The 25,808-nt window shown below is 48.6% G+C and overlaps 1 protein-coding gene across 11 annotated transcripts in view; it reads right to left on the bottom strand.

The window, feature by feature from the left end:
* Window positions 1–25,808, bottom strand: part of UBR4 (ubiquitin protein ligase E3 component n-recognin 4) — a 2,329,353-nt gene that overhangs the window by 1,515,452 nt on the left and 788,093 nt on the right. The gene's annotated exons all lie outside the window — the stretch shown is intronic.

Raw genomic sequence — 25,808 nt, 5'->3', positions numbered from 1 at the left:
GCACAGTCAATGAGTTCTGATGCCGATGTTTGGCCTTCTTTAAGGAGTGATTGGACTTCCTCTTTGAGATCATCAGGCAGTTCTGTGAGGTATGGTGCAATATCCTCCCACAGTTGCCTGTTGTAACGGCCTAGTAGCGCGATGGCATTAGCTATCTTAACGGTCATGGCCGATGTAGTAGAAAATCGTTTGCCAATTCCGTCTAATTTCCTTTCCTCCTTGTCCGGTGGAGCTGACAAAGGGGATGATGGATTCCTAGAGTTCTTTTGGACCGCTTGGGTAACCACGGAATCTGGCTTAGGATGTCCAGTAAGGCATGCTGGAGCTGTCGACGGTGCCTTATACTTTTTGTCTAGCCTTGGAACCATAGCGAAAACCGAGGCCGGTGTCTGCATGAGCTGTTTTCCTTGTTCCCAAATGTGATCAATGATGGGAATTGATCTGGAGGTTTTCTTGACAGGGTCTTTAAAGTCGTACAAGAAACAATCAGTTTAATGAGATTCCATGGTCATGTGGAATCGTGTGGCCGATCTCTCCACCAAATTGTGGAAACCGCCAATATCCGCTGGCGGCGAATCTGATGTAGTGGGTTCAGTTGTGGCTGGGGAAGGAGCGGTGTAGTCCTCATCGTCCCTGTGGTCTGACTGGTCATCCCGTACCTCCCCTTCTTCCGGTCCTTCGTCCTAGTCATCAGAAGACGGGACATGGTGAACTTGTTGAGTAGGTGGATTCTTCTCCGTTGATGGGGCTGATGACGATTCAGGGAAGCGCTGTTTATAGTCTTGTATCAGGAATTGTAGGTCTGAGACTATTGACACCAGAAGGTATACCATCGGTGTGATATGCGTTTGAACCTGCGTATCCACAGACTCCTCTGTATAAATCACGTCGTCGCCTTCATCAGTGCTTTGGCACTTGACTATGAGATCTGACGGACTGGTGGCCTGATCGTATTGATCGTCCTCAGAGTCCGCACCCTGTAGTAAACAAGCTGGTGGTGATTTGTGCACCCTGCTTGGAGAGGTTAAATGGGTATTTTACTCCTCTTTGCTGATGTAAGCGTCGACGGCTGCGTGGAAATCAAGCCGGATTGTTTCCAGAGCGTTTGTGGTGGCATCGTCGACGGTGTCGTCGTCGACTGGGTGTCGATTGGCAATGGTGATGTCGTCGACGGTATCTTCATCGACGATACTCTCGTCGACGGTGTGATCGCCGACGGTGCGCTCGTCGACGGTGTCTTCGTCGACTGTGTCTTCGTCGCCATGGTTATCGACAGCACGCTCGTCGACGGCGTCTTCGTCGTCGATGGTGCGCTCGTGGATGGCGTCTTCGTCGACGAGGATGTTTTCATCGTCGTCGATGTCTTCGTCGACGGCGCGGAGGTCGACGATGGCGTCTTCGTCGACGGTGCAGGTGTCGACGGTTTCGTCGTCGACGTTGATGTCGACGGTGGGATTTTGATCAACGTCGAGGGCTTCTTAATGAGAACAATCGACGACACTGGCCTACCTGCCGTCGACTGAGTAGTCGTCGTTGTCGATGAAAATGCTGACGACGCCATCGTCGTCGATACCGTCGTCGTCGATGTGGAGACATAGACGGTAGAGACGGTTTTCTTCAGCGCTAATGGTAGCGTCGACGAGCCCGACGACAACGACTGCGCAGGCTTCCTGAAGGCAGGAACCTCCTTGTCAGACGTTGTAGATGTTTCCTCTGAAGACTTTTTCGTAGTCTTTTTAGGAGGAACGTCTGTAGGGCTAGGGGAAGTAACCATTGGCCTCTTCAAGGATATTTTAGAGGAAACTGAAGCCATCACACCGTCCTCTGAAGACTCCAAGTTGTCTCTGGATTTAAGTCTGTTCAACCAGAGCAGCAGTCGACCTTCTCTGTCTTTCAGTGTTTTTGTAGAAAAGGTTCTACAAATTCTACACTCTTTGGGAGAATGGTCAGGATAAAGACAGTACAGACAGGTTTCATGCTTGTCATCGACGTGGAGCCTCTTCTTACCACAAGAAGAGCATGCCCTGAAGAGACCCTTCTTCTGCTGGTCAGCCATAGTTGGTTTTTGATAGAAATATCCAAAGTCTGTGAGGAAAAGAGATAAAAATAGTAAAACCTGAGGAGAACTCAGGTGGAGACTCCCTAGCACAACGTGCGGTAGAAAATCTGAGAGACTGAGGCTCCTGACAGACAGGTTCTAGAGGGAGGTGGTAGCTGATTGGCTACCTTCTAGAATTTGGTCCTTTTTACAAAAGGACATAGATAGGCTACTAAGGCAAGGCCCTTAGGCCTACTTTCTCTATGTATGTCTATAGGACATTACTTTTTCATGTACCGGGGACTCCCGTCTCGACGACGGGGAATGATTCAGGCATGTGAATCTATGAAAGACACCCATAATACTGGATAATGTTAATGCTTGTAATTCGCTCACTCTTCTGAGTGAGGTAATGGCAACCAAGAATGCAACCTTCCACATTAAGAATTGTAGTTCGCATGAGTGTAGAGGCTCGAAAGGAGGGTCCATAAGTCTGGTAAGTACTATATTTAGATTCCAGACTGGGGAAGGGGGGTGTCGTGGAGGGATCACCCTTTTCAAACCCTCCATGAATGCTTTGATTGCTGGTACTCTAAACAGTGAAAGGTGTTGCCTGTTTTGAAGGTATGCTGCTATGGCAGCGAAGTGTAGTCGTATAGAAGAGTATGCTAAGTTACATCTTTGTAGATGCAGCAGTTAACATATAATGTTTTGTATGGAAGCGTTTAATGGGTTGATTTGGTTATTGTTGCAGTAAATAACAAATCTCTTCCATTTAGCTGCATAGCACGCTCGTGTGGTTGGTCGTCTTGCCTCCCTAATGATGTTCATGCAGTCTGGGGGCAAGTTAAGGTATCCGAACTCTAAGACCTCAGGAGCCAGATCGCTAGGTTCATCTGATTGGGATCTGGGTGTCTTATTTCTCCATGGTTCTGAGTTAGAAGATGTGGAGCAAGGCACAGTCTTTGATGAGGAACCACTGAAAGTCTAGGAACACTGTGTACCACGGTTGTCTCGCCCATGTGGAAGCAACCAGGATTAGTGTGAGTGAGTGTTGTCGCAGTTTGCGTGCCACCAGCGGGGATCAGTGGTGCTGGGAGAAAAGCGTACGCAAATCTGCCTGACCAGTTCATCCATATCGCATTGCCCTGTGACAACGGATGTGGGAACCTGGCGGCAAAGTACTGGCATTTCGAGTTTTCTTTTGTGGCAAACAGGTCTATTTCTGGGTGACCCCACTCTTTGAAGAATGGCTGGAGAACTTGGGGGTGAATCTCCCATTCGTGTAGTTGTTGGCTGTGCCTGCTGAGCAGGTCAGCAATCTGATTGTCCTTGCCTGGAAGGTGTTCTGCTAGGAGAAAAATGTTTTTGGGAATGGCTTACTTCCATATGCTTTGTGCCAGATGGGACAGCTGTGGAGAGTGCGTTCCTCCCCGTTTCTGGATATAGTACATTGCGGTCATGTTGTCCGTCCGGATCAACAGCATCTTGCTGTACAGGTATTTCTGAAATGCTTTCAGGGCTAGGAATATTGCTAGCAATTCTAGTTGGTTGATGTGTAGCCTTTTATGTTTGGTTGTCCAGAGCCCTTGTACTGTGTATTGAAGGAGATGAGCTCCCCAGCCTGTCAGTGATGCGTCCGCTGTCAGTACTAGTTGTGGACCCGGCTGTTGGAACAGTCGCCCCTTGGAAAGGTTTTGAGGGTTCCACCACTGCAGAGAGTTGTGAGTGCGACAGTCTACCAACACTAGGTCTTTTAGTTGTCCTCGAGCCTGGTTCCATTGCCGTGCTAGGCATTCTTGTAATGGGCGCATCTGGAGTCTGGCATGGGGGACAATGAATATGCAGGAGGCCATCATGCCTATGAGCTGCATAAATATTCGAGCTGGCAGACAGTGTTGTGGCAGGAATTAGCGAAAGAGTATCTGCATGCAGGCTATCCGTGATGAGTTTGGATATGCTTTTGCCACTGAGGTATTTATAGTGGCTCCCAGGTACTGCTGTGTGTGGGATCGTTGCAGATGCGATTTTGGGTAGTTGATAGAAAACCCTAGACTGTGTAGCAATTGAAGTGTTTGAGAAGTGTGTGCTGCACACTGTTGGTACGATTTCGCTTGTATTAGCCAGTCGTCCAGATAGGGGTACACATGGATGTGTTGCCTTCTGAGGTGTGCAGCCACTGTCGCTAAGCATTTTGTAAACACTCTTGGAGCCATGGTAACCCTGAAGGGCAAAACCTTGAATTGGTAGTGTTGACCTTCTATTGTGAACCTGAGGTATTTTCTGTGGGCTGGATGGATGGGTATGTGAAAATACGCATCCTTGAGATCCAGTGTTGCTAGGAAATCTCCTTGTTGGAGCAACGGGAGCACTTGCTGTAGTGTGATCATATGGAAGTGTTCCGATAGTATATATTGATTTAGGGGTCTGAGGTCCAATATTGGTCTGAGGGAGCAGTCTTTCTTGGGGATTAGGAAGTATAGGGAGTATAATCCTGTCCCTTGCTGGTGGAAAGGGACTGGCTCTATGGCCCCCTTTTCCAGCATGCATTTCACCTCTTGTTGTAGCAGGGTGATGTGTTCTGTGGACATAGGACGATGTCTGGGTGGTATGTTTGGTGGTGTAGAAGTCAGTTCTAGGCAATAACCAAACTGGATAATTTCTCTCACCCACCTGTCCGTGGTAATTGCGTGCCAGACAGGGAGGAACTGTTGGAGTCTGCCTCCGACTGGTGTTATGTGGTCTGGAGGCAGCGTAACGAAGTCACTGTTTTGTGGCAGTGGAGGCTCTATTGTTATTGCCCCCACATCCTCTCCCCTTATTACTGTTGCCTCTATAACCTCCTCTGTTTGTGTTCTTGTTGAAGGAACCTTGTGTGTTACTTTTGTATGCTGCTGATGTTTGCGAGGTATTTCCTCGTGTAGTTGCTCTGTATGAGGAGCGCCAAAAGGAGCCTCTGTGTTGTTGAAATTGCAATGCCCCCATTGATTTTGCGGTTTCTGTGTCTTTTTTCGTTTTATCCAAAATGGTGTCCACAGCAGGGCCAAATAGGAAATCTTGAATGACAGGTTGGTTAAGAATGGTGGACTGCACCTCATTCTTAAAACCGGAAACACGCAGCCATGCATGTCTGCGTAATAAGACGCTAGTGTTAATTGACCTAGCTGCGGTGTCTGCTGCGTCAAGCGCGCATTTGATGGAGGCATTTGTGATAAATTTACCCTCTTGTATGAGGTCATCAGCTTGTGCTGTAAAGGGCTCAGGCAGGTGTTGCATTAGGGTTTAGAGTTGATCATAATGCACCCTGTCGTAACGAGCTAGTAGGGCTTGTGTATTAGCAATTCTCCATGAGTTGGAGGCTTGTGCTGCTACCTGTTTTCCTGATGCCTCCAGTATTTTTGACTCTTTATCAGGGGGAGGTGCTTCCCCTGTTTGGGAGTTGGCCCGTTTACGTGCATTAGCCACTACCAGTGAGTCTATTGGTAACTGTCCCCTGATGTAAGTAGGGTCTGTAGGAGCTGCCCTATACTTCTTTTCTATTCTGGGGTTGATTACTCGTGCCCTGGCTGTATCCTTAAATATGTCAGGTGCATGTTTCAGAACTCCTTTTACCATGGGAAGTGTTCTTACACTTTTTTCTGAAGTGGGGAAGGTGTCAAACAAGAAGTCTTCCTCAACAGGGTCATTATGCATATCTACATTGTGGAATTGTGCTGCCCTGTCTGTGAGAAGTTGGCCTGATATATGATGCTCACTAGTTCTAGTGATCACCTTGTATCAGTCCAAACAACCCTTATGGTGATTGGTTGTAAGTCAACCTTATAGACCAGCTATCCTAATGGTAGCATGGACAAAGCAGTCTTAGGCTAAAGTCTTTTGGCATGTGAAGCCAGCTGTTTTACCACAATATAACCCCTTGAATACCAGATGAAAGGACACCACACAGGTTGTTATGAAAATAAACAGTATATTTATTAATAACAACACCTCTGAACTCTTTATGAGGTCAGAGGGCTAAGCACATGACAATCTCTTACGAAAAATACTACAAGTTGCACAAAATTACAATGGTGCCCTAGGGGCACGACAAACCATATACTAAGTAAGTGGAATGTGAGAGTCGATAAAAGGAATGGAGCTGTCCAGAGGCTGTAGGATCGATGGGACCACGCTACACTAACTTCAGGTAAGTAATAGGAGGCCCACGGAACGCGTGTGCAGAGTGTGAACTCACACGCGAGATGCGTAACAACGTCTATGGACAGTACAGTTCAAGAAAAAGGTGAGTACGGACAATCCTGACTAGGTAGGACTACAACGACTGTGGAATTGGACACTAGGACAGTTAAACTACCATTGAGCACCGAAATGCTCTCGTTACCTCACCCACGGACTGCGGGTGCACAGGTGTCAAAGTGTGTCGGGTTCTCGCGTTGAAGTCTATGGAGCCTGAACGAAAAGATGCTGCAGGCAACCAGGAGGAAGATGTCCGGTGCAATCCAAGGGTGGATTGGTGGAGAAGGAGACCTGAAAGCAGAGGGGACAATGTTCACAGTCACTAGCCAGTGACTGGAGTGGAACTAGGAAGGAACCAGATGTCGTCGTAGCGATCAGGTGAAGAGTGGACGCTGGACTCTGCAGCCACGTGGACCAGGAGGCGTCTTCGACGACCAGGATGGAGGCACGAGCTGTCCCACGCAGGCTCTCGCTGACGGCGGTGTCGGATCCGGGATTGGACTCAACAGGCCTTGGCAAAGGCAACCCACGCGGTGAAGAGAAAAGACGTCTGGTGCGGACTAGGAGAGTCTGGAGCAACCAGACCAGCAGCAGAGATTCAAAGGTTCGTCGTCTGGGAGGCCACTAGCCAGCCGGCAAGTGACCAGACAACGCGTCGAGCAGCAACAAAGCAGAAGGGCCCCACGCAGATCTCGTGGATGCTGGAGGGCTGATCTTCAGTGCAGGGGCTGCTCGGGGTTGGGGCTTCTCGGTCCCCAAAGCACTTGGTCGAGTTTACCTCGGGAGTCGTGCTGGGAGCGAAGTGCAGTTTCTTCCAAGATGGCCGGTCCCACGTGTCTCGTCGCACCCACGGGTCTCAGCTTTGCTGCAGATGTAGGTTGAGGTCGGAGAGGTCTGGGAATCTGGGTCTTGTCGGGCTCTGAAGTCTGGATCCTCGAGGGAAGACGAGAAAGTGAAGCCGCTGGACGCTTGATGGTGCCTGCAGTTGCAGGGTGGACACTCCTTGCCCACAAGGGAGATTCTTCAGTCTTCTGTGGAGCAGAACGTCGAAGGCCAGAGTTTCTTCTTGTTGAATAGTTCAGGATAATCTAATCTGGAATGGGACCAGCTCCTACCTTTATTCTCCTAAAGGGGGCTGCACTACTGACTATGTCCCTCCCCTGGGTGGGACCAGGAAGCGGGGTGGCTACACCCCCTATCCTTTGTCCGGTTTCCCGCCAGAGCTGGGGCAGGAATGCCCCAGCAAATGGTTTGAACCGGTGTATGCACAGGGCACCTTGTGTGCCCCAGGCATGTCTCATTCCTTTCAGGCCTCCCTACCTCAATACACAAAATCCTGTCTGGGGTGGTGCTAGCACTTCCCAAGGCAGGAAACCCTTTGTCCAGGCCATCCTCACTGGAAGGACTCCCAGCAGCAGGAGGTCAGACTTGTGTCTGTGGTGGCAGCATCCATTTTGTGATGCTGAGGCTCGAGTTAACTTTAACCGGGGTTCACAGTTACATACATGTCGTGTCCCTCTAGAAGGGTGGAATGCTACCCCCGTCGCCAGAATTGGCGACGGGGTAGTATTCCAAATCGTATGACACATTACTCGACATGTTTTGATAATGTTATACCAGAGTTAGCATTTAACCGCGAGGTTGATAATGCACTTAAGAGTATATGGTATAGCGTTATCATGGAACAGCTATTAGGACTTGGTTCCGCAAGCTGCAAACGGGCTCAGCTCAGGCCAGAGCACCATCTCACATAATTCCAAGCACTCTGCCTTCAGGATTGATAAGGCCTTCCATAGGAGTGACTGATAGGAATATATGTGTCCATTTTAGGGTTAGATATAGGTATACTATATCTACAGCAAAGGATGTTTACACCACCTTGCCCCAGCTGTCATGCAGCCAGTTGTGTCAGATTTAGATGGCCAGCCAGGGGTGGCATAATACATGCTTCAGCCCCTGGTAGGCCCTGGGTACACCTATGCCCTGGGTACAGGGACTGATAAGGTGGCCAGGTACCAATTGGTAAATGCACTTAAAGTACATGGATGTCAATTTAGAGAGAGAACAGCTAGGCTGTGGGTCTGATTAGCAGGTCCACATCCAGGGAAAGTCGTAAACCAGTGAAGCAAAAAGCAAAAATCTGGGGTGAACATAGGATTGCAGACCCCACTCTCCTACACTGTCTATCAGCTGATTGAAGACTACGGTGTCATCTGTAAATGACGGCTTAGTAGGATAAGATGGTACATCAGGGATGGGGTGGGTGTTGTAAGGGTCTGTTGGCTCCTCCCATGGTTCCTCTTGTGGTTGAGGATCTTGTGGGAAATCATTTTGAGGTTGTGGCTCATCCCCTGTGTTACCCTCATTGTCCCCATGGTGAGAAGGAGAGTAAGGAATGTAAGGATTAAAGGGTGTAGTAGGCATGATAGGCTGAAAAGGAATGACGGGTCTAGAAGGAGAAGTGCCAAAGTCCTTTTTCTTTAATGGAATAGGGGAATGTGAGCTAGAGTCCAAAGGCCTCTTCTTTCGGTGAAGGATGGTAACTTTACCAGTGTCTGGATTGATGTATATTTTAGCTTGGTCGTCTGTTGGATCTGGGTGGAAGAGTTCTTCCTCTGCAGTTCTAGGTTGAGTGTTAGACTTCTTTGGTTTGGTAACGCTTTCTTTTTCGACGACTTTCGGTGCTTTTTTGGTTTTTGGCTCGGGCCCTTGTTCTGGGTCGACAAGTGATTCGGGGTCGACTGGAACTTACGTATCGACACATTTTTTGTGCTCCGTAGGCTTTTTGGGATGAGTGTCCTTTGTCGAGTCAACGTTTTTCTTCGGATAGACTGGTGTCTTGGGAACACTTATCTTCGGGTCCGCAGGTTTTTACGGCCGTGCTACGGGCTTCGGTACGGCCCCCTTTTTGTCGGCGACCTTTGACGGGTCGATGGATTTTGGACCGGTAGGCTTATTTGGGTCGGCAACCTTCTTAGGTTCGGCGCCCTTAGGCTGCGAGCCCCTGTTTGGTTCGACTCCCTCTGAACGGCCTTCTTGCGGTCGACAGTCTTTTTTGGCTCGACGCTCTTTGGCTGTACGGCCTTCTTCGGTTTTACGCCCTTCGGGTCGACAACCTTTTTTGGCTCTGGAACCTTCTTTGGGATGATATTACTGGGCCCTGGGGTCTCTGAAGGTTTCGGTTTCAGTGCCGAGACGGATGGCGGTGCTGGCGAACGTTTTTTATGATCTTGGCTAAGGCCTTTTGGCGATGCCTCGACCGGAGCCTTCGGTAACAGGCTTATTGGTGTCGGTGGCTGTGTACTCACGATTTGCCCCGACGGGATATCGTCATCGGAGTCCGAGTAGTCCTCGACGGTGACGATCTCTAGGTCCGAGTCTTGAGCGTCCGGTAGTTCCTAGTCATCATCGAAGATGTTGTCCGGTTCCGGTGCCTGTCGCTGCATTTCTTGCCTGGCGGCCCGTCGGATCCATATGATTTTCTTCGACCGAAACTGGGCGCAAGCCGGGCAGGTTTCTTCCCTATGGTCTGGGGAAAGGCACTTGTTGCATACTGAATGTTTATCAGTATGTGGGAACTTGGAGTGGCATTGTGGGCACCTTTTAAACGGGCTTCTTTCCATCGACGGTCGGCTCACGTGGCGTCGAAAAGGCCCAACGGCCCGCGTCGACGACCGATGGGAGATGGAAAGCTGGATCGAGTAGAGAGGTACCGAACGAGAATAATACCGTCGAAGTCAAAGGCCTTTTGGCCTTTAGAAAGTTTTGTTTTCGATTCCGAAGTTGGAGTTAGCATCCAAACCCAATGGCGGAAAAAAACAATCTGAAGATGGAGAAGATGCCCATGCGCACTGTAGTCCAGGGGAGGAGTCACCTATCTCATGATACTTCGAAGACTCTTCCAAGACAACAAAGTGCAATCATCCGGACCCAACACAGGGCGGCGATCTATGCACAGATATGAATTCAGCAGCCACATGCCTCGAACATTGTTTTTCTTTTAAAAAGTCTGTGAGAAAATGGGATTCTGTTGCAATACTCTCTTGCGACCCCACCACCCACCCCCAACATTTTGATTGGTATCTGGTGTAACTTGGACTGAAAGTGTGCTGGGTTCCTGCTAATCAGTTCCCCAGCACCAGTGTTCTTTTCATAAAACAGTTCCTTGTTTGGAACCACTTCAGCTACCCCTGGAAATCCTCAGTAAATGGTACCCCTGGTACCTGGAGCTCTGGGACTGAACAGGGTACCCTAGGGTTGCAGCACCAGTTGTGCCACCCTAGGGACCTCTCACCCAGGCCATACAAACAACCACTGCAGCCTGCATCCCTAGGTGGAGAGAAAAACAACAAAACTGGCATGGCACACTGCCCTGTGTTCCATGCCAAGCAGCACTGCAACATATATAGGTAAGTCACCCCTCTATCAGGCCTTACAAGTCCTAAGGCAGGGTGCACTTCATCTTAGGTGTGGGTATATCTGCATGAGCAGATATGCCTCTACAATATAGAAGTTTATTCTTCAATATGTTAAGTTCCAGGGAGCCATAGAAAGTACATGGGCTAGGAACTCAACAACTCGAATTCCCCAGCACCATGATCGCTTCCCTGTACCCAGGAGTGTTTGGTATCAAACAGCTTTTTAAAAACCCACACTGATGCCAGTATTGGATTTATTAAAACAAACACATAGGACATTTTAGAGGTGTCCCCTGAAAACTTACTAACCCTGGTGTGGTCACTGACCAGTTCTAGCTGCCAGCCTGCAACTACCAGAAACGTTTCTAGACCCATGGGGGTGAGAGACTGTTGCTTGCTGGGTCCAGAAACTAAGGCCTTCCGGTGTGGAAGTGTCACACCTTCTCCCCCAGGCAGGCCCCGTGCACGACAGGGGAAGCTTCAAAAGGCCTCTGCAATATGACCCTCTGCTGCTACAGCAGATGGCAGCCCTTGGTACAGACCCCCACTTTGGGTGGGAAAAACCAGGAAGAATAGGATGTGTACCCATCTCTACCAACTCCACACCTACGGTGCAGGAGGTGAGGTGAAGCAGATTTTTCCGTACCCATCATCCTGAAGATGGTGGGACTCCTCCAATCAGGGCTAGGACTTTGCCCCGCTACCACAGGAGGGTGGCATAATTGAGGATGTAGACACCCCAAGTAAAGTGCCCATGGGCCCTAACTGCCAATCCCTTAAAATGCTCCTAAATCTAGTATGTAGGTGGCTCCCCTAGACCTTATAGCCAGTTCTTGCCATCCTAAGAAGTGAGGACGAAGAAGACGTTGTGAGGAAGACTGAAGACAACCACTGACTTGGCCCCAGCTTCAAAAGCCTGTCTGCCGCTTGAAAGACCCTGCAAGGAAAACAACGCCTGTCCGTAGCCAGCAACATCCAGAACCCCAGGGAGGACTGCCCACCTTTGAAAACAGACAAGAACTCCCAAGGACAGCAGGCCTGTCTCCAAGAAACCATGACAAAGGACTGATGCCCTCCAGGACACGATCCCTCACCACTCTGCATCATACACCTCTGACCTGAGTCCAGGTGACCCACAGGTCCAGAAACAGTTCCTCAGCGTTCCTGAGTCCAAGTCCAGCGTTGGCTGACCCCTCCTGGACACCATCATGATGCGTGCAGTGTAAATCCATAGGCTCCCCCCATCCGCGGCCGGCTCCGGTAAGAGAAACATGTCATCAAAGGACACCCCTGCACCCGAAGCCCTTGAAGAGCTCAACTGACTGTGTCCCTGTGACCCCCCAGTATCCCAACTCACCTCTTGTCACTAGTGTCCTTCCTGAAGACTCCTGTTCGACGCCCTGCAGCCTCTTTCCAAAACAATTCCTCCATTGTGCGCCCGGCACAGTGTTTGCAGCCTGCGCCCGACTGCCCTTGTGCCACTGGTGGTGTATGTTTGGTGCTGTCTTGTGGGCCCCCGTGCTTGCCTAAACTGCCATAACTTTACCCAGCCGCCGCGTTACTTACCTGCAACCAGCATGTCTTCAAGCAACCCCAGTCTCCATCGGTTAACATTAGGCCCCAACTCCAGATTTGACCTCTGCACCAGGTTGCCCCACTGGTGGTGCAGTGCTTGCGCTTACCTGAACCTAGCTCTCTGCTGGCCTTCAACCCCTAAAACTGGAAATGTAAGTTGTGTACTTACCTGCAAAAATGCATTATTGTCTCCACCCCCCCTTAGGTTAACAATACAAAAACTGAGTGTCCATTTTTGGAACTGAAACATTTTTATTTAAAAACTTACTTCTATGAATGTTTTGTGGCCTTAGTAAATAAATATACCAAAGTACTATTTTTAGAAATTGGTCTCTGATTTATTCATCAAGTGGGTTTCCCATTTACTACCACGGTGTGTACAACAAATGCAATAACACGACCCTCTTATAAGCCCAACTGCTCGCCCACACTACCACCAAAAGGAGCATAAGTGTTATCTATTTAGCCTCTGTACAACCTCTGGAGGCCCACTGGACTCACTATAACTATAACCCTTTCTGGTACTGTATATGGTGAGCTAGCCTCTCTCACTCCTCCTCTTGGTGGTAATGCGCATGGGGATCAACTCAATTGTTAGATGGTTTTCCTGCACGGTGGGTGAGAATGAAGTGTGAAATTAAACGATAAGTAAAGAGATGTCCATGCATAGGAGAAGAGAAAAGAAACGGAAACGGCTCAGTAGTCCAGGGAAGAGGGTGGGCGCCTGTGAATTCACAGCACTACATACCACAAACAGATGCTTATAGAGTAAGTAAAATATTCCGTTGGAATTATGTGCGGCTGTTAATAAACATGCTTTGCATGGACTGTAAAGCAGTCCTCAGAAGCAGCGGCTAACCTTTGGGTCTTGCAGTTATTTGGAAAAGTGCACATAGCACTGCCTGACCCAAATAAGCTTGCTGACATGTTAGACCATCCACACAGTAGTGGTGCAGAGGTGTTTCACAGTGTCAGTGTCTCAACCACTTCAATGGGGAATGGTTCTGTTGGAAAGAGTCTGCAAGCTTGGACTGGGGGAAGTCCAGTCTGGTGGGTCTGGGATCCCCATTGGCACTATCACCTCCCTTGGACTCAGGCTCTGAGCAGCGGGTGCAGAGGTGCTTTAAGGCATCGGCCACAGATTTGTCTGTCTTTGTTTCTGTTGCAGATGGGCAAACAGCACAGCTGGGCCACTCTCAATGTGCGTCTCAATGTCCCTGAAGTCCCTCAATGTGCAGGTTGGTCATCCTCAGTGATGGGTGTCAGGACTGGACACAATAAGCCTTGGCTGCTGCGAGGGGTTCAGTACCCCTAGATATGGGTACTGTGTGGCTTCAGTCAGTGTTGATGTCTCAGCACTTGGAGGAAGGACTGATCTGACCTGTAGGAGCACTGCCACCTCTTCCTGGGCAGCTGCTTTGTCTGTAGTGCCCGTAGGCAGCAGGCCAATGTACCGGGCATTGCTTCTTTGGTGCCTGCGGATGCAGGGGAGTAGCTCCTCTACTCCAAGAGTTTCTTTGGCCATTGGTAAAGCACTGACAGCCCTCTGGGTTTCTAGAAGTCTGCACATTGCCAGGATGAGTATGTTGCTCCACGAGGGTCAGGTGCATAAGGCAGAATGGCAGGGTTGGCACCAAGTCAGTTGTGCTCCTCAGTTCTCGGAAAAAACAGTCCTCTTCTTTGTCCACTTCTGTTTGTCCGTTGAAATCTGATATACTGGTATCAGGGGGTACCCTAAAAGCTACTTAACCCTCAGGTCACTACCCCCCTTGGATAACCACTTCCTTTGAGGGGTGGGCATCACCCTCTCCTGACATTCCAAAATCTATCACACGCTAGATGGTGGGATTCCTAGTTTTGTGTTCACATCAAACTGGTCACCCTAGGGGTGTGTCCAGACTGGTAGTTTAACACACCTCCTGCATAGCTAACTTCCTGCCTGTCCTGTTGCCAGATGGACCCAGGGCAGGGGGTTGCGTTTTTCCTGGTTGGGGAAGCCTGGGTCGCATAGCAAAGCCTTGATATGCAGGTTTACCAGCCTTCCAGGACTAACAGGAGGTGATAACAGGCATTGTTCCTGACCTCCTGAGAGCGAGGGCTCTTACCCCGGGGGGGGGGGGGGGCATCAGTATGGGTATATCAATATGAGGTGTTTGATACCAAGCACCATATGTTTCAGTGAAACCATTATGTAGCTGGGAAACTCGTTTTGACCATTGCATACCTAAAGATGGCTTCCTTGTTCACTTGTACTGTGCGTCGCATCTCAGTTTTTGTGTTCTGCTTGTACTGTCAGTAATTGAACTGGCAGGGGCATAATTGCTCATGCAGATGTGTGACCATATTAATATAGCACACCTTGCCTTAGGACTATAAGGCCTGCAGTAGGGGTGACTGGCAAATCTTACAAGCAGCATCTGTAAGATAAAGATCAAAGTACGGTAAACAGACCTAGATATTAAATCTCGCTAAAAACCAGAGAAAAGGCAGTGCACTGTGAAAGAACTCTGGATCAAAACCCGGGAGAGGTGTGAACAGGAATGTACAACCAAGTAGGAGAGAGTGGGCATAGAACAAGGGGAGAGGGGAGGAGGATAGCAGCATATCTTTGTAGTGTGTTCAAGCGGTTGGGCGGGGGAGAGGATAGCAGCATATCTTCATACTGAGTGTAAGGGGAGAGAGGAAGGAGAGGTGGAAAAGAAAATGGAGTAAAGGAGCAGAAAAAAGGAGCTGCCGATCGAGTGACGTGACAGCGCAGCTGGGGGGGATGGGGGGGGGGAGGGAGGGATGGCGCGGGGGTGGAATCTGAGTTGACCACAAGTGACTTTTCTGGTGCCAGGTAGCTGCAGTGTGCGTGTCAGAGCAGCTGTGCCAGCCGTGCCGGAGAGCGATGGCGGGTGAAAAAGGGAGGGGTGCAGCTTCAGAGACAACAAATGACTTCCTCTTTTGGGGACTGCGAAGAACGCAGTGAAAAAAGAAAACCCAGACGGTGAGAGAGAATGAATATTGTAACAAAGGAAAAATATCGTCACACCCAATCCGTGCAGGAAGATGTCTATAAAAGAGAGATGAAAACAGGGAAAGACGTGAAGTAATGAGATCAAAAAGGGCAAACGAAGGCAGTCCGTATGAAAGAAAGGGTGGGGGTGGGCCTGTGTGTGAAGGCACAGGCAGGAAACAGGTGGCAGAAGGCGGAGAAAAAGAACCTCAGTAGAAGGGAGAAGGGTACATCGGAAAAAGAGTGTAGCAAGACCTGGTTAGTAGGGACCCAGTACACTCCAGTCAAAGTTGCATCAAATACCAGGCAAAAAGTGGGGGGGGACTACTGTAACAAAACCCCAGTTTCCTACAAAGGGGGCATGTATATAGGGGCTCAAATGGCGTGCCTACGAGTTGTGTAAGGACAATGGTAAGATTCCATGAGGGTGCAGGTGGAAGCCGTGGTGGAATTACTCTTAAAACCTTCAATAGAGGCCTCAATTACTGGGATTTTAAATAAAGAAACATGCTGTCTATTTTGAAGATAGGCAGCCATTGCGACCCGATGTAACCATATGGAGGCAAATGCTAGGCCAGAGGTCTGTAAATACAGCAAGTAACAGACGATGTTTTGTACCGCTGCATTAAAAGGATCAATTTGTTTGGAGTGGCAATTCTTTTGCATTTGGCCGGATAGCATGCTCGAGCGGTAGGTTTACAGCTTCCTTGAGAATGGTCTAGCACTCATTCTATGACCTCAAGAACCAAATTGCTAGGTTGAGAGATTGGTCTAGTTGCCCAATTTCTCCATGGTTCTCTGAGTGAGTGAGAAGGTCCAGCCTGTTGGGGAGCTTCTCATGGGGACTACCGAGAGGTCGAGTAAAGTTGTGAGCCAGAGCTGACGAGACCCTGTAGGAGCTATTAGTATGAGCATTAGAGAGACGTGTAGGACCTTCCAAACCAGAAATGGAAGAAGAGGGAGAGAAGGAAAATCAAAGGCTAATGTCCCTGACCAATTCATCCACAGTGCATTGTCACTAGATTGCGGGTGCGGGAACCTGGAGACAACGTATTTGTATTTGGCATGGCTCATGGTTGCGAACAAATCTATTTGGGAACCCCTATTTGCGAAAGTATCGGAGGACGACTTGCGTGTTGAGTTCCCACTTGTGGACTTGCTGCCGTATCCTGCAGAGGAGGTTGGCAAAGTCGTTGTCTTTCTGGAAGGTACTCCGCTAACAGGTGGTTGTTGCGACAGAGCCCGGAACCAAATGGTCTGAGATAGGTGAGACAGTTGGAGAGAATGTGTGGTTGTCCCCCCCACCCCCCACCCCCTCCTTTGTTTCTGTAGGTAGTACATGGCTGTCATATTGTGTGTTCGGACTAGGACAACTTTGCCAATCAGGTGAGGTAGGAACACTTTCAATCCTAAGTGAACAGTTGAAAGCTCTAGATATTTGATGTGGAGACCCAGGTATTTCATCTCGCACAGGCCATGTACTTTGAGAACCTATCAAGCAAAGGCCATCCCTGTAATAGGTTGTTGGGGTTCCACCACCACAGAGAGTGATGAAAGAGGCGGCCTATCAACACTAGATCTTCCCAGTTACCCTGTGTCTGAGACTACTGCTGAGCCAAACATTCCTGAAACAGACACATGTGCAGTCGTGCATGTGGTACTATGGCAATGCACCAGGCCATCATGCCTAAGAGACGCAAGACTGTCCTGACTGTCAGCTGGTGATTTGGTTGAAATAGGGGTATTAACGCCTGGAAAATGTTGTTTGCGACTCTACAAATCCCGGACAGATCACATGGCCTTCAGTGTGTCATTAAAATTGTATCATAAAAAGATAAGGCTAGCCACAAAAGCACACTTTGTGAGGAGACTAGAGGAGAATAGCGGTTCCTCAAAGGAACTATTCAAGATAGTTAAATAACCATCTCATCCTGTATCCTTAAACCATAAAACATCTCACTCGGTACAGCGGTGCGAAGAACTGGCAGAATTTTTTCATGAGAAGTCCAACAAGATCTACTCCACTTTTGAGACCCAACCTGTCTTGGAAGAGTCTTTCCTGTAAAAGGCTAACCCACACCCAGAACGTCCATCCATTGGAATGAGTTTCAGGAACTCACACCAGAAATGGTGGAAAGAACTATGAAGGAGGCAAAATCGGGCTCTTCACTGCTCCCCCCCCCCCCCTACCCACATTTTATTTTGTCCAGGCTACCCTCAATCTTAAGCCCCTACATCACCTGGCTGTTCAAGCCTTCCCTGAAAAATGCTGATTTCCAATTGAGCTGGAAATATGCTCTAGAGGTGCCACTATTAAAGAAGGCTGTGGCAGAAGCTGCTATCCTTTCCAACTACTGTCCTATTTCTCTAGTCTTACATGACAAAAGTGTTGGAAAGAATAGTCAACACTCAGCTTTCGCAGTTCCTGGAAGACAACAACATCCTGGATGTGTCTCAAACAGACTTTAGAGCCAACAACTGCACAGAATCAACCTTGTTGGCGGTAGTGGACAGAATCAGATCAGATCTTATTAGATCTGTCCACTGCATTCAATACTGTCTCATACTCCCAGTTAGTCCACAGGCTACACGAAGCAGGTCTGCACTCTACCACCCTACAGTGGTTTCGAGTTTTTCTGTCCAACAGATCTCATTCTGTTAATCTGGCTCCGTTCAAATAGACTCCCCTTCAGGCTGACTGTGGAGTCCCACAGGAGTTTTCCCACAGCCCATTATGTTTAATATCTATGTTGCCCCCTTGGCGAGTATTGTTAAGCCCTGGCGCTTCGAGACATTCTCCTACGCAGCCGATATTCAGATTATCGCCATTGATGAGTCAGCTAAAAAAAATTGTATTGGGCTCTCTCTCTGATGTGGCCAGCAGCATGCAATCACATTGTCTAAAGTGAAAGCAGAAAAAACTGAAATTCTGCTGTTTGGAGGGGTTGACAAAGTATGGAATGACACTTAGTGGAACATCTCTCTTGGTGTGGCTCAATTACTCAAGAGCTGCCAAGAATTTGGGAGTCGTATTTGACGACTCCCTCTTGATGCAAGACCAGGTAAACTCGGTGTGTGGGAGATGTTGTGGTCTCTGATGCATTCTGGGGAAATTATTTAGATGACCCCTATAGCCTGGCGCTTGACAGTTACCCAGTCTCTCATTTAGAGCGGATTGAATTATGACAACTCCCTATATTTAGGGATTGCTGACTAACTGTTTAACCGTCTGTAGCTCATACAGAATGAGGTAGCCAGATTGATCTATAACAGCCCCAAAGGAAGCTCAGTATCAGCCAGCACTCAATCTGCTGCTTTGGCTCCCAGTGCGGAAAAGAGCCAGGTTTAAATTACTCAGTTACATACACAAGTAAATCCATGAGGCAGGGCCAGCAATACTGTGTGGCAAAGTGGCCTTTTACAAATCCAGTAGAGTGCAGCACTCTTCCAATCAAGCCTTAATCGGCAGCACACAAATCAGGAAAGTCAGAATGGGCGGCCGCTAGTTTGGTCATCTAGTTGCATTTTATTAAAATTCCTGATCTTTGGAAATGCGTTTTAAGGAGGATCTCCTTGTGTTTTGAAACCACTTGGTGACCTGGCTTGGTATGTGACTCATGAAAGGAAGATGGCCAAGTATTGTTCCAATCCAACTCTGAAGTAGTACCCAGGGTAGTTAATAAAGGAAATGCTCTTCTACTCAAAGGCATTAAAAGAATACTACTTTCAACACAAATCTGCTCTGCATTACTCCTCTGCATTAGTCAGGTTTTGCATTTTAGTACAAGCTTGCCTAAGCCTGGGTACCAAGGTACAAACACCAGGTTGTAAATTGTGTAGTGATCCTGGGAAATGTGCAGTCGCTCCCCCCTGGTATTAATGAGGATTTTGCCCAGCTTAAAAACAAAGTACTTCACTGGCTATTAACAATACCCCCGTGGGTTTAAGGGCAGAGCGAAACATTATCATGGTACGCTGAGTCAGCTGGATCGGCAGCTCGCGGAAACCCGGAGGGGTGACTGTGTTATTGTGAATTTTAACAGGTCATATTTAGCTGAAAGAATTCTGTCCAGGCATTTTCATTCTGGCCCCCCAAATTATGGGTCTGTAGTACAGGGATTCCCTTTGGGTTTATTTATAAAGCAGATACACAAAGGTACACCTCGGGGACTAGCAACTTGGATGCTTCCCGAGATAGGTGGTTTCGAAAACCGTCTGGAGTAATAGATCAATGGTTTCCACAAGCAGCACGTAGTCTAAACCAGTCAGCTGGGCACTACTCTACGCCTCTCCTAGAGTTATTTAATAGACATTCTACACTATCAAGGCTGGAGGAGTGCGACTAACTGCATAACCCTGTAGAGTCCGTTGTAGGGACAGAGCTGAAGCAAAAGGCTCCAATTGTGCAAAGTGTGGTGGTCCCAAGCACATCTAACAACAATGTTTTGTCGTGGAACATTGCAGGCCTGGCAGATAAGTTTCAGGATCCCATCTGGCAGGAGTTTGTCAAGCAATTTTCCGTGATTTGCCTCCAGGAGACTTGGTTGGTGAACTGCAATTTATTTGTGGAGGTTTCAAGGCCTTCTTTGCTCCAGCGTCCCAGTTGGCAAGTGGCAGAGCTAAGGGTGGCATGGTTATTTATATATCTTTGGCAGTGGACTGCCGGATAAAGGTCCTCTGTTTTTCAAGTTTGGGCATTCAAGCCATGGTATTGAAGATGGGTACTACCAGCACGGGCCTGAATAATGTTTACAACTCAACATCAAGTACCCAGCGGGAATGCATCACCACCCAGTTGGGTTCCTACATAAGGCAGACATGCGATTTTATATCACATAACCTAATGGTACTGGGCGATTTTAACATCCACCCTTGTGGACATCCAAGGTACTCTAGTATGGCTGATCTGGGTTGCCCCTGTATGCGAGGGTTCCACTTTGAGCACTCTTCTCAGGGGGAATTACTGAATAACATACTCAATGAATTTGATCCAATGTCACTAATGTCTCTTTCTGCCCCACGTAGTAAAACCCTTGTTCCTTCTTTCAAAGGGAGAGATAGTGGATCTTTTATAAATTTCATTTTAATTTCATCTACTCTTCAGTCTTCATTTTGTGGGTTTATCATTATGGAAAGTGTCTACAGTGACCATAATCCACTTTGCGTGCAACTGAGTGGCCCACTTTTATTAAAGAAATCAAGGGTGATACCACCGGGCACGCTAAGACCAACAGACGGTAGGCGCCGTCTCAAATGGTCACAGGTCTCCCCTGACGTCTTTTATGGCATGGTGAGAGATTCTTGTGCTGCCGAACTAGCCCTTAGTATCTTGCCAGGTACCACGCCGAGGGACGTCCTTAACACCTTTAATGTTATCACAGTTAAGGAAGGGGAACTCTTAAGTGCTCCTGCATGTAAGGTAGCCACCACAACTCCTAGATGGTTCGATTCATCTTGCTCTCAGGCGGTGCGGAAGCTGAGGAAGGCCTTGAATGTTACTCCGAGAAATCAACTACTGATTTGTGCATGTCATAAGGAATATAAACAGGTACTGGCCATACGTAAGGGTGCCTTGAAGGCTGAGGCTTGGAGGGAGTTGATAGAGATGAGCACCCTCGGGAATAGCTCTAGGTTCTGGGGTATCAACAGACCACTATTTGAGAAAGATACAGGGGGTGACTTAGGTTCCCATATCACTGAGGAAGAATGGGCGTCCCATTGTCAGTCTATGTTTGAGGGCCCTATGGTTCAATCTCAACAGCAAGATAGGGTCTCTAAAATCGCCGGTGTGGTTTTTGACCAGAAAGAGGTTGAGGTTGGGATCGCCCGCCTGTCTTGCAACAAGGTAACCAGACCCGGTACACGAAGGGAAGAGCTGTGATACAGACGCACCAGTCTGTTGACACAAGGCAGCCCATTCTTAGGAGTACTATTTCTACTTCACTGCCCTTACAGCGTGGAGACTTACATATTCATTAAAAGTCTTTAAAGACTTACCAACACGTTTTGAGTGTCCCAAGCGATTGATCCAACCTGCCATATCTCGCACCACGGATTTACACTTTTAGATCTCTCCAACCACCACGTTACTTTTCAACAGTCCAGGGCCCTGTCGGGGCGGAAATATCACCGACGGAGCGACTCTCCCAACGATTTTTCCTTTCTCTTAGCCCTGAGGAGTCGTGGGAAGATTGTCCCACACGCGACGAAACACGTGTCGGCTGGTTTCTCTTGAACATTAAAGACACAGTTTCCAACAACAGACTTTCAAAGAAATTAATTATTTGTTTGCAAATGAATGGCTTTGTCTCCATGTTTTGAAGTGTCTACACTGACATCTTTGTTTAATAATTAGAGTGTGCATAGGTCCTTGTTCTTCTTTGTCTTGCAACAAGGCACCAGGCCCGGACGGCATCCCATCAGACCTCCTTAAGTCGGATCCACTTTTTTGGGCACCGGTTCTTATGGCTGTGCTTAATGCTGCAGCAAGGGATGGCTGCCCTGATTCCTGGTCCACTTCAACTATTGTGCCAGTGTTTAAGAAGGTGGGGTCCGTTTGACAACAAAGAAAAAAAAAAAAAAAAAAGAAGGGGGACCACAATAGCACATTTTGCTATAGGCCGATCTCCCTTCTTAACTCAGTGGTAAAGGTTGTGGGTGGAGTGTTATTAGAAAGATGATCTTCCTGGGCAGAGGAGCACAAGATAATCTCTGATATTCAATATGGGTGAGCGGCGCCCAAGCATGTACATTGGCTTCAAAATCATGCATACTATCACAAGCACGTCTAGACCCTGGGATGCCTGATCTTGAAGCCAATGTGCATGCTTGGGCGCCTGTCTCGCCCCCCACCCGCCCCCATGGATTGAAACTCTACGTTTCGCGTTTGAGTGCAATACCCAATAAATACACTTTCATATTACATTCTATTGGTTCACCTATCATTTCTGTCAAGGTACAAACGACTTTTCCCAAAAATGTCTGTACCTTTTGGCAACTCCACGCTAAATGCTGGAAGTCAGCATACTCCGCACCACATCTAATACAGCAATGCGAATCCCTCAGACCATATTTATAAAGCTGCGCAGGTGTATAATACATTTGGTGTATATATATTTGTAGTGAATGAGTCTGAGATTCCCATTTGCGGTTAGCTGACCTGTTAGTTTACAACAACCTATCCACTCCTCTTCCTCTAAGGATTGAGGTAAGATTTAATTCCATTTCCAACTTCAAATCCTGCTCTTCCGCTTGCGAGATACTATATAATCAAGTAATAAGTTTGACCTGTGTCTGTGTAGTGTATATTACCTGCAGCATCCCCAGTGTCTGTGGCTCCTCCGGGAAGCACGGGAATGCCTTAATGCCTTAATCTTTACATGATCCTTGGTAAGTACACGATTGCTCGCCCAGGTACAATCTACCCGGCCTTCATGGACCTTTCATCCGCGTTTGATTGCGTCACCCGGATCAAACTGTGGCAGTCCATGAGGGCCATGGGGGTGGAGGGCAATATCGTTGACTTCCTAGAGGACTTGCACAGGGCCACGAAAGTCAATGTTAGATACGCCCAGGACCTTCGTGTCTCTGGGGATTTTAACATCAGTAGGAGGGTACGGCAGGGCTGTATTTTGGCCCCTTTTTTGTTCAACCTTTATATAAACGATTTGGACAGAGTTCTCCCCGTCCTGCTATATGCGGACGATGCAGTCCTTATAGCTAGAACCACTAGGGGCCTTCAATCCCTGCTTGATACCTTCCTAAATTTCATGGGGGCCCGAGATTTAGCAATAAATAACGCTAAATCCTACATACTGCAGGTAGAGACGCAGCCTAAGAAAAACTCTTCACAGTAGGACCCGAGAAGGTCCCTCTGACAACTGTTTTTTCTTATTTGGGGTTTTTTATTGAATGATCGTTTTAAGTGGGGGCCTCTTAGCCAGAAGAAAAAGGGGGAGCTTACAAGGGTAAATGCTGCTATTTTTAACTTTGTGGCAAAGTTGGGCAAGCGCCCAATTGCAACTTGTTGAAAGTCTATCAGGCTAAAAGTGTAGCTACAGCTTGCTATGGTGGTGAAATTTGGGGGCACACTACCACAGATGCGTTGCAGGTGGCTGAGAATACTTTTTTAAAGCGCTTGTTGGGCGCGCCAAGGGGTTTATCAAACCTGGTGGTTCATAAAGAACTGGGGGTGCCTTTTCTTTGTGACACCTTGGCACTGGGCCCCCTAGTTTTCTGGCTCAAGTTTTGGCTGAATAAGGATTTAGCCCTCAGCCAGTAGATTATAACTGAATGTATGAGCCTCGACCACATGTCCCGTATACCATGGTTGAAGTACATTAAAAGTTGTTTTGAAGAGTTGGGGTGCCCTGAACTTTTCACTAAGCCTGATTCTATTATTCGAAAGGACGTGGAGTTTGTCAAGAAAGCATTTAGCAGTCTAATGAAATTAGAAAGAGACGAGCTAGAAGTGTGAAAACCTAGCGTCCGCAAATTCCTGATGCTAAAAACAAACCCATCTACAGAGCCTTATCTCTTGGGGCCACTGTCTACATACGAGCAGTTTTTATTGTCCAGGTTTTGTCTGGGTTTTTTTCATTTGCTACTCGCTGTTCCGAAAGGGTGCAGTAGAGGACAGTTGTTAGCACCCTGTGGCTGCGACGGTGTGTCTCCACATGATTTGCTACACTTCAAATCATCAACAGCTCCTTCGCATCCGCCACCTTCCCGGAGAGCAGGAAACACGCCGAGATGAGCGCCCTCCTCAAGAACCCCACCGCGGACCCCACGGACCAGAAGAACTTCCGCCCCATCTCGCTCCTTCCCTTTCCAGCCAAAGTCATCGAGAAGACCGTCAACAGACAACTCTCCGCCTTCCTCCAGACCAACGGATCCCTCGACCCCTCACAGTCCGGATTCCGAGCAAACCACAGCACCGAGACCGCCCTCATCGCAGCCACCGACGACATCAGGTCCTTGCTCGACAACGGGGAAACGGCTGCCCTCATCCTCCTGGACCTCTCAGCAGCCTTCGACACCGTCTGCCACCGCACCCTGATACAGCGCCTCAACAACACCGGAGTCCAAGGAGCGGCCCTGGAGTGGATCATCTCATTCCTCGTTGGAAGAACCCAGAGAGTCCACCTCCCACCGTTCTGATCCGCGGCCACTGAAGTCATCTGCGGCGTCCCGCAAGGATCCTCACTCAGCCCAACCCTCTTCAACGTCTACATGAGCCCTCTCGCAGCCATCGCCCGCCGACACAACCTCAACATCATCTCCTACGCCGACGACACCCAGCTGATCCTCTCCCTCACCAACGACCCCAACACCGCCAAAGCCAACCTCCAGGAAGGAATGAGAGACGTCGCAGAATGGATGAAGATCAGCCGCCTAAAACTGAACTCAGAGAAGACGGAAGTCCTCATCCTCGGACCATCTCCCTCCGCGTGGGACGACTCCTGGTGGCCCCCTGCCCTGGGCGGCGCACCCAAACCAACAGACCACGCACGCAACCTGGGCTTCATCCTGGACTCCTCCCTCACGATGACCAAGCAAGTGAACGCAGTCTCATCCTCCTGCTTCAACACCCTGCGCATGCTCCGAAAGATCTTCCGATGGATCCCCACAGAAACCAGGAAGCCGGTCACCCAGGCCCTCGTCACCAGCCGTCTGGACTACGGGAACACCCTCTACGCTGGAACCACAGCCAAACTCCAGAAAAGTCTCCAGCGCATTCAGAACGCCTCAGCACGACTCATCCTTGACATCCCTCGCCGCAGCCACATCTCTGCCCACCTGAAAGACCTGCACTGGCTCCCCGTCAACAAGAGGATCACGTTCAGACTCCTCACCCACGCACACAAGGCTCTCCACGACACGGGCCCGAAGTACCTCAACAAACGCCTCACATTCTACACACCCACCTGCCAGCTCCGATCCGCCAGCCTCGCCCTCGCCTCCGTCCCACTAATTCGGAAATCCACCGGAGGAAGATCCTTCTCCTACCTGGCAGCCAAACATTGAACTCCCTCCCCACTCACCTTCGGCTGAACCTGGATCACCTCTCCTCCAGGAAACAACTCAAGACCTGGCTGTTCGAGCAATAGCGACTCCCCCCCCCCCCCCCCCCCATCAGCGCCTTGAGACCCTTACGGTGAGTAGCGCGCTATACAAATTCTTGTGATTGATTCATGTTCTTCTGTAGATTTTATGAGGTACCCCGGAGATATTTTTATTCCCCCTTTTAAAGAAGTTGAATTTTAATCAGGTTCGCCCAGTTCTTTTGTATTTGCAATTGTTGAAGGCTGACTGTTTTTTTTTCATCGTGGGTTACTTGAAATCTTCAGTGAGAACCAGTGCCTGTCTGGACAATTAGCAGCCCTCTTTGGTAGAAAGCACTATCTGTTTTTAGGTTTAGGATACGAGTCATACTAGCGGGGCCTTTCTACTTCCCCTTTTATTGATATGAATTGTATTTTGTATGTAATTGTATTGTATCATGTTTTAAATGAAATTTGGATGCTGTGTAACTTTTGTTTTC

Source organism: Lissotriton helveticus, chromosome 5_1, assembly GCF_964261635.1.
Source record: "Lissotriton helveticus chromosome 5_1, aLisHel1.1, whole genome shotgun sequence".
In the NCBI taxonomy this organism is placed as follows: Eukaryota; Metazoa; Chordata; class Amphibia; order Caudata; family Salamandridae; genus Lissotriton; species Lissotriton helveticus.
This window is presented reverse-complemented; position numbering and strand designations above follow the sequence as displayed.